Source organism: Doryrhamphus excisus, chromosome 18 (genome assembly GCF_030265055.1).
Source record: "Doryrhamphus excisus isolate RoL2022-K1 chromosome 18, RoL_Dexc_1.0, whole genome shotgun sequence".
Lineage (NCBI taxonomy): Eukaryota > Metazoa > Chordata > Actinopteri > Syngnathiformes > Syngnathidae > Doryrhamphus > Doryrhamphus excisus.
The window spans coordinates 10,206,253-10,225,153 of NC_080483.1; the positions used below are offsets into that span (position 1 = coordinate 10,206,253).

The window sequence follows — 18,901 nt, forward strand, 5'->3', positions numbered from 1 at the left end:
ATATCTACCTCGACAGCACGCATCGGTCAATCTGTCAAGCTTTTCAGACATGAATACGCACTGATTGCTCCTTCAGCTTCACGCTTGCTGCTTGCTCCCTTTTCAAATTAGCTCCTCTACACTGTAATTGCCTCAACAAGAATTCCAGGAAACATGGCAAGATGTAAGGCTTCTTAACATGTAACACATTATGCATATACTGGAAGTCATCATGAGTCAATCCTCTATGGCGATCATAAAGCATAGAGAATGTGGCCATCAAGTATGCTTCAGGGAGGCTGAATATTACGGAAGTTTGTATTTGTTTTACTGACTGAAATGGAAATGAAAATAGTCATTTCTTGATATAGCTCAGTTTGTCAGAAATGTATTATTTAATTTATTATATTATTAATATATTATTAAATGAATTATTAATTTATTATTATTTTTATACTATATTATATTATTTATTAAAATATTTATTATTTAGGTTTTGTGGTTGACTATGGCCTATTATTTTAATATTGAAAGACAAGTCATATGTAATATTACAGTCACTACAGTCATTTCTTGATATAGCTCAGTTTGTCAGAAATGTATTATTTAATTTATTATATTAATATATTATATATTATTAAATTAATTATTAATTTATAATTTTTATACTATATTATTATATTGTTTATTAAAATATTTATTATTTAGGTTTTGTGGTTGACTATGGCCTATTATTTTAATATTGAAAGACAAGTCATATGTAATATTACAGTCACTACAGTCATTTCTTGATATAGCTCAGTTTGTCAGAAATGTATTATTTAATTTATTATATTATTAATATATTATATATTATTAAATTAATTATTAATTTATTATTATTATATACTATATTATTATATTATTTATTAAAAAAATATTATTTAGGTTTTGTGGTTGACTATGGCCTTTTATTATTTTAATATTGAAAGATAAGTCATATGTAATATTACAGTCACTAGACATCACTAATGTGTAGTAGTGCTCCGATCGATCGGCCACAGATCGGTATCGTCCGATATAAATGGCCACCCCCCCGATCAGATCCGCCCCGCTTATCATCACTCTGCAAAACATGCCTCAAAAATGTCTCACCGGGGTGGCGCTTTAAAAAGCTTATATTGGTGCTGCATTTGGGGCCAAACATTTGGCAGGATGTGGTGAGTTTGAGGCCCGCGATGTGATCATCCGTCAGGCAGCGTTTATAAAGCCCCGGTTCCAACCCGCTGTACTTGCTAGTGTGGCTAAAATTTGTGGATGTGTACCGCTTCAGTAAGGATTTTGGGAGTGCTACGTAGCACTTTTAGTGCAAGAGAACTAGTGTGAACGTGTATTCACATTCACACAAATGGAAAATTTTAGGGTACACAATTAATATAGAATGCATATTTATACAATGTGGGAGGAAGGTCGGGTACCTGGAATAAACCCATGCAAGTACGGGTGGAAAATGCAAGCTCCACACATATTTTCCATCTGAGATACATCCAAACCCACAATCTCTTGACTGTGAGGTCAACTGCGAACCTCGAGGTCACCATAATGATAAGATGAGATGATCGATGAACAGATGGAATCGGGAGTGTAGCCTTGAACCTGGTCATCAAGCGAGTGCTAGAAGCTAGCAGGCTATAGGAAGTGTCTACAGCATAATCCACACTGCTTGCCTGCTGGAATTTTAGTTCTGACTTACCATCATATGTTAGTTTTGAGTGATTCCGTAGCCAAATAAACGAGCACCACCTAAGAAAGTGCAAACCCTCAAAATAAATTTTTCGTGAAGTATAAAGACAAACATGAAAAATCACTGGGCTTTTTTTTTTTTCCAAAAGTGGTACATGGGTATTTACCATGCAGAAATTATTATTCTGGCGGCACGGTGGTCGAGTGGTTAGCGCGCAGACCTCACAGCTAGAAGTTCAATCTCACCCTCGGCCATCTCTGTGTGAAGTTTGCATGTTCTCCCCGTGCATGTCAAGAATCTCACAAAATTCAGAGGTCGAACTGCCATCCGTGAATGAAGTGTGATGATAACCATAGAACAGGAAATCAAAGTTATTGCAATACACACATATATCCGAGGGAGTGAATAAGGGAATAATAATTTTCATTCATTAATTTTCTACTGCTTTTCCTCACGAGGGTTGTGGAGGGTGCTGGAGCCTATCCCAACTGTCCCAGCTTTTCTCTGGGTACTCCGGTTTCCTCCCACATTCCAAAAACATGCTAGGTTAATTGGCGACTCCAAATTGTCCATAGGTATGAATGTGAGTGTGAATGGTTGTTTGTCTATATGTGCCCTGTGATTGGCTGGCGACCAGTCCGGGGTGTACCCGGCCTCTCGCCCGAAGACAGCTGGGATAGGCTCCAGCACCCTCCGCGACCCTTGTAAGGAAAAGCGGTAGAAAATGAATGAATGAAAATGATAATTTCCTGTATTGCAATAACTTTGATTTCCTGTTCTATGGTTATCATCACACTTCATTCACGGATGGCAATTCAACCTCTGAATTTTGTGAGATTTTCAATGTCAGAAATGCTTTGGTGGATGTTTATCTTTGCGGTGGGAGGAAGTGTGAAGCTATGACTTTAAGGCCCCAGATGGTTTCAGGAGAAATGAGACCAATTCCCTTTGAATCCTTATTATAATAATCAAAGAGTGACACTTGATACCAGAGCCTCCCTACCAGTTTATTGGCTTAAATCACATTGTTTATAGTGGGCAGCGTGTTAATGAAAAGAAAAGAGGATCCTCTCCACACTGTATGCCTTTGAAATATACACAGATACATATCAAGGTCAAGCAGAATGTATTGGAGCCTTTATCACAAGCAGTCAGCATATGCCTCCAATATGTCTCGATATACATCTGAAATATAACTACAATATACTGTATATAATGTGTAATATGGGAATACCCCCACTCCCCCATCCATTCCCTTGGGAATTGGATCCATGTGTCATTTATCTTCATATTCATTTCACATTTTGGTCATGACCTTTAGCGTGGAGACAGTGCTTGATCGGCCCGCTCATTCTCGCCAGCAGTCGGGTTATTTGTTACCGCCACTGCCTCTCTTTAAATAGATGGAAAAAGTGCAGGAATGTGTGATGAAAAGTGAATTAGATTTATAATGCGTGAGAAGCATTTCTTTTAAATGCATTTGCTTTGCCGCGTGTGCCAGGCTAATATCCTAGTGATAACTACCATTTGTTTAGAGCCAAAATGAAGCCAAATGAAATGAAGGCAGCTGATACAATTCCACGGCAATTTCAAGACTTTGAAATGGCCTGTCTTCTTGATGTTTCTACCTGGCTCTGCAAAGGTCTCCTTGCACATTTCGTTTGCTCTTTCAAGCTTCACTGCTAAAATCAGAAAGGTCTAAATCAAATAGTCTGCCTGGCGAAGCTACCAAAGCGTAGCAGAGAGGTTCATTTGTGCAGCGGAGGAATGTCTATTAAAGCGCTGCCTCACCTTGACACAGTCTGTTGAACAGAGTAATTAAGCAAACTCTGCAGTTCAAACATGAGATGTCATCATTATGATGGACATTTATGGTTAAATAATGAGGGTTAATTCTAATTTTGGTCTCTCGGAGATGAAATAATTTCATTTTGCGGCTCTGCTGATGCACTCAATGCACTGTCTCTGTGTGTGTGTGTATGTGTGTGTGTGTGTTCACCATAAACAATATCTCTGCTGTTGAAATGGATCCACTACATCTGGAGGTCAGGGGCTTATATTCAATCTTGAGCACGCTGAAAAAAAAAAATCCATTAGGGTTCATCTTTCCTGCATCAGCCATTCTATTGTGGCGCTGCAGTGAGATCTGTTTTCATCAGGCAGATTCAATACGTGAGCTGGGCAATGAAAAGAGTGCAATGGACTTGGATGGAGAGAGAGAGAGAGAGACAGAGAAGAAGAAATTGCAAAGAGGTGACTCTTATTCTAAATGAGCATATGCCCCCGTACCTCCTGGATTTCATCATTGTGTATTTTAGAGGTAATTGACTTGAGTGAAATAACAGCGAGGTCTGCTTGCTAAATGTATGCTTCACGTACGAGGGCAATGAAAGTGATCGTTGCAGGTGCACGCATAAAAACATAAAGTAAATAGCATAATTATGTGGCAAAACGACAAGGGACATATTGCAGCAGAAGGTAAACATATTCAGGGAGACGTTAGACAGAAGAGGCAGTTTAGTCAACTCCGAAAGGCCTAGTTGAAGTTTAGATTTACTTTTCTTTGTATGTTGTATGTTTTCTTCTATGTAAACATTTCATCGTGCATCCCCCTATAAGAATAATGAAAATTAAAATAAAACAGTTTCCATCAAATACCTTTACCGTATACAAGGAATTTATCAAGTAATAGGTTTTCAGCTAAAGCTAAAATAAAAGTAAACTATTCACACTAGTCGGTTTTAAGTATCATGCTTTTTAATTGGGGTGTCTCGAGACCCCCAACCTATGGGACGAAACGATATACGTATGAGATTTTAACATTAAAGAAAAATATAGTGAAAAAATATGACTGTTATATGACTGTTCCACAAATTGACACTAAATGATATTATATAATAGTCAATAATATTCATTCATTCATTCATTTTCTTCCGCTTTTCCTCACGAGGGTCGCGGGGGTGCTGGAGCCTATCCCAGCTGTCTTTGGGCGAGAGGCGGGGTACACCCTGGACTGGTCGCCAGCCAATCACAGGGCAGTCAATAATATAATATAATATAATATTCTTGAGACCAATAAACATAACCTTCCGATAATATATAGTATGGTAATAATAATACATTATGCCATGATGTCATATTTTCTTTAATATATCATCTTTCACTCTGTAAATTTGCGGATTTGCATTTGTGACATGCATTTTTTCACAGGCAATTCATACCGTCTCTCAAACATTTGGAGCATTTCTTGAAATGCTGGCTTTTCAACTGTATTAAAGAGCAGTATTTATTTTGCAGTCATTTTTTTCGGTGAGTGTATTTTTTTTTTCTCAGAAGGGAAATTGGGTCAGGTGGATATGATTGAGGTAGGCAAGGTTGTTTTGTTGCCTTTTATGTTGCTACCACTTTCAAATAAATTAGGTATACTTGCATGTTCGGATTGATGGTTGCTCATTACCACACGGAAGCTGTGGGATTTGGTTTTGCAGTCTTTTTTTTTTTCCTCGTAATTTCTGCTATTTTACTTTGCATTGCTGTGTGCATGCCCTGCCTCTCCCAACCACATAAACAAAGTGACTCCATGACTGAGGAGAGCTCCTACTTCATTCGAACTCTGTTTTTTTATGAAGCGTGTAGGTGCAATACATGTTTGTAGGCAAGAGACATGTATGCACATGGCAATTTATGTGTGATTTATTTGTGTGATTAATGAATTATTTATTATCTCGATATGTTTTTTTTTTTTGAACGAGAAATCTTAAAACAACACGTTAAGAATTGTCGCACATCTTCTGGAAGACTGTTCCAGATTTTGGCAGCGTGAAACTGAAACACAGCCTCACCGTCTTTATGCAAAAGACAATGTAGCTGAAGTCAAGGTAACAGTTATTGCAATTGCGACACAGCGGATATAAGCATAGTATATGTCCATTCATACAATCTATTACTTAATGTTGTTTCCACGTAAAGAGAAGATAAGTGTACGCTAATAAGAAAATGGGGCTGCACGGCGGTCGAGTGGTTAGCGCGCAGACCTCACAGCTAAGAGACCAGGGTTCAATTCCACCCTCTGCCATCTCTGTGTGGAATTTGCATGTTCTCCCCGTGCATGCGTGCACACATTCCAAAAACATGCTAGGTTAATTGGCGACTCCAAATTGTCCATAGGTATGAATATGAGTGTGAATGGTTGTTTGTCTATATGTGCCCTGTGATTGGCTCCCCGCGACCCTCGTGAGGATAAGCGGTAGAAAATGAATGAATGAATGAATGAATAAGAAAATGTTTGCATGCAAACTGAGACAAAATTTTGCTGAAACCAAAAAACACACTAACCGGAGCGTACCCTAACCGAGGTTCTATTGTACTCTTTAAGACATGACAAGTCAAAGACTGTATAATAAAGGCCAAAACCAAATAATAAATATTAAATAAATACTCTTTATCACATGACGGACAAATAGCTTGCAGGAGTGTGGGTTATTGCACATTCTTAACCGTTTTAACAGTCTTTAAAATGAAGACAACCACTGCATAGTACAACTAAATTAAACTAAACTAAATTAAAGTAAACTAAGATACTCAATATTTTAAGGGACATTTCAGCATCAGTAAGTTGACTGTTCATGAATAAACAATAAAATAATGACACCTTAACTTCAATGAGAAATGTTGAAAGTTTTTTTTTTGTGTAAAAAGAATCTAAACGCACTAAAAAACAACAAAACGCTCTGAGTTAACTTTGATAACAAGTGTAGTTGAAGTTTTCTTCTTTTGAACTTTATGAATATTCTTTCACTCTCTAAATTTGTGGATTTGCATTTGTGGATTTACATTTTGGATATCAAACATTTGGAGCATTTCTTGAAATGCTGGCTTTTCAACTGTATTTTTTATTGCATATTCTGAAAACTGAGACCGAAGCGTACCCTAACCTAGGTTCTATTTTACTATTGTATTGCACATTCTTAACCGTTATACATCTTTAAAAAGGACATAACCACTGCAGAATACAGCTAAATACAAGTAAACTAAGATACTCAATATTTTAAGGGACATTTTAGCATCAGTAAGTTGACTGACTTAACTTCAGTGAGAAATGTTGAAAGTTTTTTAGTGTAAAAAGAATCTAAACACAATAAAAACAACAAAACGCTCTGAGTTAACTTTGAACTTTATGAATATTTTATTGCATGTATGTATTTTCCAATCCAGAAGCCCTTCCTGGTCCAAGCTGATATTTTAACTGCACAGATAGGGCAGTTCTTTCTGATGCTCCGATGCACTTGACGGGCCCTCTGTGTCTCTGTGTTAATGCCCCACTGTCATTGCATCTTCAGATTCCAAAACACATTAGACATTTAATAGCCACGCTCAGGTTGCACTGATCTTATCAATGCAGCCACGAGAGATGCTCATCTCTGCCGGACTCCCTAAGTAGCCTTGTTCTTGTCTGTTTTGACTTCATTTCCAAGCAAGTTATATACTTATTATCATTGGCTGTATAGAAAGATGCGTTTGTATAACCTCACAAATCTATTTGAACGTGGAGCGCTTCATTTTCTGTTATTGAAAACGCTGCTCAAATTTAAACGACCTCGGCCTCCTTTGTTCAATGACGCATGAAATATTAGCTCTCATCAATGTGACTCCAGTGTGCTGTTTGGAATATGGAGCAGATGATGAATGTATAATCAAGTGGGAGATGTTATGCATAGCGGCGACATATTAGCCAAGGCAGCACATGCAGCGCCATCACGCTGCCAGGAATGATTCCCTTTTGATTTTTCTTTTTCTATACGGGGGCAGCAGTTCTTTGTCATGATCATTTCACCTATGTAATAAGCTATGTAATAAGCAGATGACATTATATTAGTCAACTTTCACATGAATATCACAATGCAATCCCTCATATATTGTGATTAATTGGTTCCAGACCTGACCGTTCATTCATTCATTCATTTTCTACCGCTTATTCTCATGAGGGTGCTGGAGCCTATCACAGCTACTATCTTTGGGCGAGAGGCGGGGTAAACCCTGGACTGGTTGCCAGCCAATCACAGGGCACATATAGACAAACAACCATACCTATGGACAATTTGTATGCATGTTTTTGGAATGTGGGAGGAAACCGGAAAACCCGGAGAAAACCCATGGGTATACATGTGAAAATTCCACACAGAGATGGCTGAGGGTGGAATCGAACTCAGGTCTCCTAGATGTGTGGCCTGCGCGCTAACCACTCGTGCAGCCCCAAGTATATTTTGTCAAATAAAATATAAAGTACAAAGAATAAGCTATCTTTAAAGTACCATTGAAAGCACCTTTATTTAGTCTAAATGTAGTTTAGGGAGTTAAATATAGTTATATTATTATTTAGGTAAATGTAGTTAGGGGATCAAGTGGGATCAATCACAGTGGAGTGGGCGTGTCTGTTTTAATAAATTAAAACAGACCGTTTTGGAAATCCAAACAAAAACAGGTGGAATAGGTGCAGATTATGGAAGATCTAGAAGGCTTTGTCATTTGTAATTAGTTTCACATTAATTTCTGTGAGTAGAACTGTAATTATTGTCTGTAAAATGTGTTTTCTGTTAACATTTTTGGCTGTCTTAACCCAATTTCAGCAAAGTAGAATACCTTCTTTATGACCTTCTAAATGGCGGCACGGTGGTCGAGTGGTTAGCGCGCAGACCTCACAGCTAGGAGACCAGGGTTCAAATCCACCCTTGGCCATCTCTGTGTGGAGTTTGCATGTTCTCCCCGTGCATGTGTGGGTTTTCTCCGGGTACTCCGGTTTCCTCCCACATTCCAAAAACATGCTAGGTTAATTGGCGACTCCAAATTGTCCATAGGTATGAATGTGAGTGTGAATGGTTGTTTGTCTATATGTGCCCTGTTATTGGCTGGCGACCAGTCCAGGGTGTACCCTGCCTCTCGCCCGAAGACAGCTGGGATAGGCTCCAGCACCCCCCGCGACCCTCGTGAGGAAAAGCGGTAGAAAATGAATGAATGAATGAATGACCTTCTAAATATCGCTTTCACTCTTATAGTCACCTTTATACTGGTATTAGTCAATATAGTAGTTATAATCAGAGAAAATAAGCCATTTAAGACATACTGTAAATAAGACTCATGCTTATGTGGACAACAAGGAAGTGACGGAGTTCTAAATTTGAACCGCAATGTGGTCAGGGACAACTATAAATGGTAACGGTCATTCTTTGGTAGGTTAGAGGGTAAAACATGTACTGTGTATTAAATGACAAAGTACACTAGGTCACTAGCCCAGCTTGATGAGAGTGCTCGGTTTGACACTGCTCACTCTGTGATAAAGGGTTAAAAAACTCCAACATCATCTGGAGCGGTTCAGAATCAATATTTATCTAAAAACATTACAAACTCCACCTCCCAGAGATATACATATATCTCCCTCTGTCAGCCATTGGCCATAACGTTATGGAACAGTTTGGCTGTGATCAAACAATCAGAGGATGGAAAATGCTGATATTATTTTAGACCGACTGCTGACCTCATACATATAAAACCGATATCATCCACCAATCTTATTTACCACTGCAAAGGTCTGAAAGTCAGTCATTGTCCCCATTTTGTTGGCCGGACAGATCGCTAGCAATGGAGCAAAGAGTAAAGCCGAAGCTATCCAGGCATCGGCCGCTTGTTAGTGCTCATGTGCATGAAGAGGAAAGCTACGACGTGGAAAATGATGGAGTTCTACGCACTTTATTTTTGGAAAGAAGCTACAGGGTAACCTGGTGTGCAGCTTTTGTGTTTTTTTTTGACGAAAAGTACTGATATACCAATTTAGCAGTTTGGACAGCCATTTTCAGTTTGTTCAGTTTGTATTTTTTTACTCAGGATTTTTCAGCAAAATAATATTGGAACATTGAAAAGAAATTAAAAATCAACCAGAATCAGAATCGGCAGGTCAGGATTTTCAAAAATCGGTAATCGGCCAGAAATTTTTAATCGGGAAAAGCCTAGAATTAATAGAATTTCATGAAGTTAGCGACTGGCAAAGTTGTATTCACAAATTTCTTTGTCATCATTTTGGAATCTAGTATTTATATATTAATTCTTAATGTCTGATGTGAACCCCATGTTGTGTTTGATTTTTGAGGTATTATGGTTGATCTATTGTGCCACTTTTGGGTTACTCCATTGTATTTTGCAATGTTTACAAAATAGTTAGGGTCTTAGCATTTGGGTTTATTGTATTTATTCAGGTTTGGGGTTAGTTAGTTAATCAAATAATGTTTTCTTTTTGGCTAATTTAGTAGACTTTAACATGATTCCCTTCTAAATTATCTAGGAGAATGTACGGTCGTTAAAATGACACTTTTTGTTCACTTGTTTGAATGTGAAATAACTCTTCTCCAGCACGCCATCTTCACTATCGGAGGTCAATTATCGTATTAATCCCATTTTGATCATCATGTTAAGTTTCCAGTTTTTTTTTTCCTTTCCTTGCTCCGGTTTTGTTTTTCCTGGCGGGCAATTAAGTGCTCCTGGCAGGTGTTGGAGCTCGGCGAGCCCGCGTGAATGAAATATGAGCGGCGATGTCAAGTGAACTTGTCACAGACAAGCTGCTATATGAATTAATGATAAAAGAGCAGAGGTGCGTTTTAATGTTTTGCTTGCCTGCTTGGAGGGTCCTATCAGCGCCTGTAAACAAGAAAAGGTGGATTTAAGATAAGCTGATGATGCATTTATGGTGACTGGGAAGAAAGGATAGCGTGTGACTTTTTTCCGATATGAAAAAAAAACTTGACAGACTTTCTATAAACTACTTTTTTTCCCTTTCAATTGAAGAAAAGCAATTTCTGCTGTCATATTCTGTCAGGGATTAAAGCATCTGCAGAAAAATGATAAATATTTTTTTACACACTTTATTAGTTATTCCAATGTTGATTATTCACATTGAATCATTCCTAGTTTATTTGAAAGCTGAAATCAGTCAAAAATCAGTTAGACTGTTCTTTGTTTTTAATTCATTTTTTAAAAACATTATTTCTGTATGTCCCTCCCCCCCATAAATGAAGCATCTCGGGCGTAAATCAGTGGACAAACAGAGATTGTGGGAGCCCGGAAAGGTTCCTGAGATTTATGTAACACATTCATGTTTTCCACTTCCTCATTTTAGTACTCCACTGGTAAAGCCTAGCTAATAAAAGATCCTATTAATATGTCCTGTTGCCAAGCAACGGCAGGCAGCAAGTAATAGCATTCTGTGGAAAAATAGATGACCGATAAGGAAGAATTCAATTCTTTTCTCATCTCCCAGGAGAAAGTGGCTTATTTTTCTGGCATTGTGATATGAAACTGTAGTTTTACATTAAGAAATTCAGGTTATTTTCCATTTTCATCACTTTAAAGGGATATTTATTGCAGTCTGGCCTGGCAGCTCATCTTTTTTTTTTCTTTTGCAGTGTGATAAAAGTCAATTAATGGCATAAGCCAATCAGAGTGTATGGGCCCCGATTTCATTTCTTACTTTTTAATCAGAAATTCTAAAGAGATGGTATTAAATTACACAGGGAGCCAACTTTAAATTACATTTCATTCACATCGCAGGTGTAATTTAAACTTATGTACAAACACAATATGGCGCGCCACTCACAAGCACTTCTAATAATGCTTATCCGAGCCATCACAGGTAATCTCTGTTCAATTTAGATAATTCATCACCTCGTATTTCAAAAACAACGGTGCGAAAGATGAGCTATCGCACACCTGTTGTTGCTGTTGTCGTCCTCATCTTCCTCCGTGGCGCAGATGTGATCAACGGCGGCACTCAAGTGGAAAAGAAACAGATGCGGCTGCCGCAGATCAGCTGCATTATGAAGCAAGATACATGCCGCAGATAAGACATTTCATATTGGACTCCGCCAAGGGCCCCTGCTGGGCTTTATCATGCCGTGAAATCATGTCCATATTGCACTGCGGCCTATCGGAGCTGTCCACCGGCTCATTCCGCTTTCATCACCAAGAATATTCTGCCCCCGGTGGCGGTGAAAAGCCAGCCCATGTCATCTCACACAGGGACCACCCGCCCCCCCACCACCACCACGTCTAGGCCATATTCAGGCTGCTACAGGGGCGATGTAACTTCAAATGATCACATGACACTTGCATGGCCACCTGTTGCTGGGCAGAATCTGTATGTAGTGTACCCAAATCTTGATAAGAAAATAACAACATAATGAGGATGGCAGACTACTCTGTTTCTTTGGTAGCTTGGTGGATGACAGCTCAGCTGTACAGAAAGCTTCAGCAAGAACAGGAAGTCATAGGAAATGACCCTGAAAACATCATGAAAAGAAGTACTTCGCGTAGTTAACAGACTAGATCAGTGCTTCTCAAATGGGCTCAGTATTCAGCATGGGCACAAATACAGTGGTTTGTACAAATGAATAAATATTACAGGTTCACAAAATATTTGAAATACATGGTGGAATGGGGAGGAGGGAGAGAATTGACAGAAATACAAAGTGTATATATATATATATATATATATATATATATATATATATATATATATATATATACATGAAATATAGCACACACTTGGCTGTGGAATTAAATCTTTAAAGAAATGAAATTTTTAATTTAGCCATTTAGTCATAGTTCTTTAGATTTTTGTTGGTCTATAGTTTTTGTCAACAAAATTTCACATTTTAGTAAAAACTAAAATGCCAGTATATTTTCATTCATTCATTCATTTTCTACCGCTTATCCTCACGAGGGCTGCGGGGGTGCTGGAGCCTATCCCAGCTGTCTTCAGGCGAGAGGCGGGGTACACCCTGGACTGGTCGCCAGCCAATCACAGGGCACATATAGACAAACAACCATTCACACTCACATTCATACCTATGGACAATTTGGAGTCGCCAATTAACTTAGCATGTTTTTGGAATGTGGGAGGAAACCGGAATACCCGGAGAAAACCCACGCATGCACGTGTAAAAACTCCACACAGAGATGGCTGAGGGTGAAATCGAACTCGGGTCTCCTAGAACCGCTTGTGCAGCCCCCAGTATATTTTGTCAACTAAAATATAAAGTACAAAGAATAAGGTATCTTTAAAGAACCAATGAAAGCACCTTTATGTAGTCTAAATGTAGTTTAGAGTGTTTAATGTAGTTAGGGGAGTGGGACCAATCACAGTGGAGTGGGCGTGACCGAACGTGAGCGGTGGATGGAATAAATTAAAACAGACCGTTTTGGAAATCCAAAGAAATACAGCTGGAATAGGTGCAGATTATGGAAGATCTAGAAGGTTTTGTCATGTTTAATTATTTTGGCATCAATTCCTTCGAGTAAAACTGTAATTATTGTCTGTAAAATGTGTTTTCTGTTAACATTTTTGGGTGTCTTAACCATTCTATTGTGAAATTTGTCACTTTTCTTCACTTCATTCATTAAGATGGCTCACCTGCAGATGCCTCTTCAAGTTCCTTATGGTTTTAGTGGTGATTATGGTTTACACAGCGTCTTGTTCTCCATGGCGTTCACCACTATATCCTGATAGTTGATGCTGATTGACTGACCAGCTCAGTTTTTGACAAGAAAATCGGCTTGCTAGATTTGTGAGATTGCGCAAATTATTATCTGAGCTGACTCACAAGGTTAAAGTACTTCTTGTGGCTGTAACGCAAAGTGATTATAGACTTGGGGGAACTTGACCTTGAAGCTATACACAGACTTCAGGAATCTGTATCATTTAGTAGAAGGAATTTCATTTGTGAGAGGACTTTATTTAATTGCATGTAGACCTGATGATTATTTTATCGTCTGATATTGGCATGAAAACAAGATATCGTATCATATCGGTGCAAGGCTCAAAAAAACAAGCAAGGATGCAGCCCTGTCACTTTCATCCAAGCCTCTATGCACTGCTTTTTTTTTTCTTTTACTGTTCATTATTTCTGCATCCATGCACATTTTTACATTATATTATTATATTTTGGGGGTGTTGTTGCGGGTCCCGTCACACATGCACACAAAGTGTGTTTGACACGGCAGTCAGGAGTCTCATTAGCTGGAGCCGAGCATTCTTTTTTTTTTTTTTTTTTCAGGAGTCTACTGTCAGGATTGTGTGTCCTCACAACTGTCTTCCTACATGTCATGTCAGGCGAGACTGTGATTCTCTGATGCTCCACGCTTTGTGAGGTGTGCTCTGAGACACACCCGGGCCGAAAGGCAGGTGCGGGCGGGGGGGGGCTTAGATGGAGACAAGAAGAAGAAGAGAAGGGGGAGTGGTGGTGGGGGATGGGGTTCAAGGAGGAAAGAGAGGAGGAAGGAAATAAAAGCAAAGGAGGTTCTGACATTAGCGGTAATGAGGATCATGGAGGATGGTGCCTGGGGGGACATCATGACATTACTATCTGATTGTTGACTGTTGCACATTGGCCCCCGAGCAGCATTCTGGGTGCTTTTTTTTTTTTTTTTTTAAATAAAAGTCTTTCTGAGGATACATCTCGTCATTTCCAGAGAAGGCAGAGAAAGTATACGAATAGACAATCAAGGAAATAGCAGTCACTCTTGGACCAATAGTAAGGTGTTGTACCTGCCCTAATGTACACAATATCACACAAAAGTACACTCCTCATATGACAGGAAGCATTTTTATCACATTATGTCTTCTCAAGGGACAAACTTGAATATACTTTAAAGTAGTCAGTATGGCTTGTATGGCTGTGTGTTAACCCTCCTCTTGTGTTACATTACATTTTAATGCACAAAAAGAATCACATTTGTTTATTGCATCAAGGTTTTTTGACTTTGTCAGGAAACTCTATTTCAACAAAATAAAACCAATAAAATAATTTTTACAACATTTTAAAATGGTCTGGTTGAAATTATGACCACCGTATTGTTAGAGTCGGTTATAATAATATGACTATAAATCAATGTACAATTAGCCAACACAATGACAACCAGCTCCTCTTCTCATCGTGGAAGCTTCAGGGGATTCTCATTTTGATCGCTTTTCCAATATACCAGCAGAAAAACAATGTCCAGACATGTGAGGTGAATTCACTCATTTGATTGGCTGATTTCACTTTTACAATTTGGATCATGGAAAGAAGGGCAACAAGTACAGTGAACCTGGTACTTTTACAATCAGTAACTGTTACATTTGTTCACTTCCTGCTTTCCTAATATAGTTGGGTTTTTTTTTTCACGTCACGTATTGAAGTACGAGGTGATATGCCCATACAATGACATAATGGGTACCATAGTAAGTGTCAATATAGTGATATGTATAGCACATCATGACTGGTTCAAGACTCTTCATCCTTGTATTTAGCAAACATCAACTCTTGTATTGTTTCTTCAATTGGCTCATCGTTGTGCATTGTTTGAGGGTCTTACTCAATCCATTCCATAGTTTGATTCCACATACTGAAATGCTATGGCTTTTTAACGTAGTCCTAGCATATAAGTGTTTCAAATGTAGTTCTTCCCTGAGATCATATTTCTCCTCTCTTGTAGAGAAGTATTGGATGACATTTTTAGGTAATTGGTTATTTTTAGCCTTATGCATTATTTTAGCTGTTTGAAGATTAACTATATCAGCAAGTTTAAGTATTTGTGATTTTAGAAATAAGGCGTTAGTATGTTCTCTGTAGGCGGCATTATGGATTATCATTACTGTCCTTACACTTGGAAAATATACAAATTTCACACAGAGGTGCCCAAATAGAGATTCAAACATGGCATGACTCACCCCAGAAAACATTCTCCTGATATCTTCCGCCATAATAACAACTTGCAGAGGTAATTCCACTTCATCGTCAATCCAAACGATGAACTTATCCACATTCATTTTTGCTGCTTCTATAATTTGGTGTGTGCGTGGTTCCGGCTGTGTTTCTGTTTACAGTGCCACACACAGGTGGGCCTTATGTATCGTTTTCACTCAGTGATCCATTCCCATTTGGATGTGACTATATAGATAGACATAGAGGGCCGAGACACTGCAGGTTTTCCCTCCAACCAGTTTGTCCAGCAGGTGATTTAATTGACAAGGTCCTTCCCTGAAATTGAAGCAGGTGCTGATCATTACAATCACCTGTTTGAGTGATTGGCTGGAAAGAAAACCTGAAGTGTCTCGGGTTTGACACCCCTGGACTATGTACTAATACAGCACAGATCATTTCAATGGGTGAACAGATACAGATATTGTTGTACTCACTCATTCCTTCTTGTTTGTAATAAATTTTTGTCTCACTCCCATTTCTTCTTTTAGCATTTTTAGAACCTTTCTTTGATCCTATAGTGAAATTTTTCAACTGGGGCTGCACAGTGAACAAGTGGTTAGCACGCAGGCCTCACAGTTAAGAGACCCGAGTTCAATTCCACCCTCGGCCATCTCTGATTGGAGTTTGCATGTTCTCCCCGTGCATGTGTGGGTTTTCTCCGGGTACTCCGGTTTCCTCCCACATTCCAAAAACATGCTAGGTTAATTGGCGACTCCAAATTGTCCATAGGTATGAATGTGAGTGTGAATGCTTGTTTGTCTATATGGTCCCTGTGATTGGCCGGAGCGACCAGTCCAGGGTGTACCCCGCCTCTTGCCAAAGACAGCTGGGATAGGCTCCAGCATACCACTATGACACTAATGATGACAAGCAGCATTGGTTGTTTGTCTATATGTGCCCTGTGATTGGCTGATGACCAGTCCAGGGTGTACCCTGAAGGCAGCTGGGATAGGCTCCAGCACCCCCCGCGACCCTCATGAGGATAAGCGGTAGAAAATGAATGAATGAAAGTGTACTGCAACAATGAGTTGTACTTTTAAATTGCATCCAATTGAGGTTTCTTCTTCCCATTGCTTCTCCTGACGTATCTGTGTGATGTCACAAGAAGGCAGCGGTTTATGATTCATAAATCCCCTCTCCTATTAATTTAGTGTAAATGACCCTCGCGGGTGTGTAAAGCTTGATAAAGCAAAGACACGACGAAGGGCGGGTGAAGTGGTGTCTTGCAGTCGTTAGCGCGCTCTGCCCTCGGGGCGAATGCGAAAGTAGCTCTGAGGGGCTGCGAGGCCTCCCGTTAGCCCTGAGGCGCGTGTTTACTGCGCTTTTTGAAGGATGGGTCCCGAGCGCGCCTCTAATTAAAGCTGTCACGGCTGGGTGCCTGCAGGGATAATGTTCTATTATTATAGTCATTTGTTTCAATTAAACGCTGGCTGATTTTACAATAGCGGCCGTGAACCTGCCTGAGTGAGCCATCACTCTAAACAAGATGGCTCCAGTCAAGCAGCCAGGGTGGGGGGGCTGAGGGGGTGCTGTGATCGCTGTGTATTAAAACAGCGATGATGGGATGGCGCTCATTAAAACAGTCCAAACAGTGAATAATGGGCAGCAAAAGAATATCATTAATGGACTCCCTGTACAGTTTATTGTGGAATACAATAATTGATATCAGCGCTCATAAAGGAAGTCAAAAATGACTGATGAGAAAAAAAAATGAATGCTGTAAATAAGTTTTCAAACAAAAACAGAAGCTTCTCGTTATGAGGACACAGCAAGGTTAGCTTTAAAATCTCTTCTTGTATCTGAATGGGGCTCTGCACCCCCTCATCCCAGCACTGGTGGTCAAATCCCCTTACCTAAATCAAATGTTGCAGGCAATTGGAGGAGCTGTGAAGCCATTTCGGAGGTAAGGTCAGAGAGGAGCAAGGGAACAATGCCTCTGTGATATTCCATCTCGGGCCCAATGTGCTGCACGTAATTGGAAAGCCTTTGTTATTTGACTCCCATTTGACTATGATGTACAAGATGGCAATGCAAACACGACAGGCGTAAAGACGGCGGAGGAGCGCACTCAACATGAGTTTCCTGGCTTTACATCACAGTTTAGTTGCGCCTGGACGCTCGCCATCGGAAAAAAAAAAAAGAAGCAATACCCAACTGTCCTTTTGCTCGCTAACTTTGGTGGATGAATTTCTGTACTTTTATATTGCCTTTTCTGTCAGTTGGTGTTTAGCTGTGACACTGGTGGACTTTCAGGCTGTTCTTATGTTAAAACAAATGTTACCATCTTGTCATGTTGCTACATTTCTTACAGGATTATTGTTCATTCATTCATTTTCTACCGCTTATTCTCATGAGGGTCGCGGGGATACTGGAGCCTATCCCAGCTGTCTTCGGGCGAGAGGCGGGGTACACCCCTGGACAGGTCGCCAGCCAATCACAGGGCACATATAGACAAACAACCATTCACACTCACATTCATACCTATGGACAATTTGGAGTCGCCAATTAACCTAGCATGTTTTTGGAATGTGGTAGGAAACCGGAGTACCCGGAGAAAACCCACGCATGCACGGGGAGAACATGCAAACTCCACACAGAGATGGCCGAGGGTGGAATTGAACCCTGGTCTCCTAGCTGTGAGGTCTGCGCACTAACCACTAGACCGCTGTGCCGCCCATTATCAACATTTATTGACAATTTATTGACAACTTCCATTGATGGGTGTTCATTCCTTCATTCATTTTCTACCACTTATTCTCATGAGGGTCGCGTGGGTACTGGAGCCTATCCCAGCTGTCTTCGGGCAAGAGGCGGGCCAATCGCAGGGCACATGTAGACAAACAACCATTCACACTCACATTCATACCTATGGTCAATTAGCCTAGCATGTTTTTGGAATGTGGGAGGAAACCGGAGTACCCGGACAAAACCCACGTATGCACGGGAAGAACATGCAAACTCGACACAGAGATGGCCGAGGGTGGAATTGAACCCTGGTCTCCTAGCTGTGAGGTCTGTGCGCTAACCACTCGACTGCCGTGCAACCTTGATGGGTGTTACAGCGTTAAAAATGTAATGAATTGAATTGAATATCAGACTTTTAGACAATTTATTTCTGCCCCAGTAGGGGGCAACAGTTTTATTTTCCTCCGATCTGCAGCAACAGCTTGGATAAAACTGAATTTGCTGAAACGCATCACAGAGGGAAATGGCAACAAATTCAGCCAAAAGACAAAAGTACATGCAGCTTACTTTGGCACAGAGCGGATCTGTCGTGATCGTGAAAGATAGAGGTGACGTTGGTGACGCCATTGTTGTTGTTGTTGTTTGTCTATAAATAGTTAAGAGCGCACACACACGCACGTCTATAGTTTCCACACGCACACACATCTGTCAATAGTTCAAACGCGTG

At 39.8% G+C, this 18,901-nt stretch overlaps 1 protein-coding gene across 2 annotated transcripts in view; it reads left to right on the plus strand.

The window, feature by feature from the left end:
* Positions 1-18,901, plus strand: part of tox2 (TOX high mobility group box family member 2) — a 118,504-nt gene that overhangs the window by 76,746 nt on the left and 22,857 nt on the right. The window lies entirely within an intron of this gene.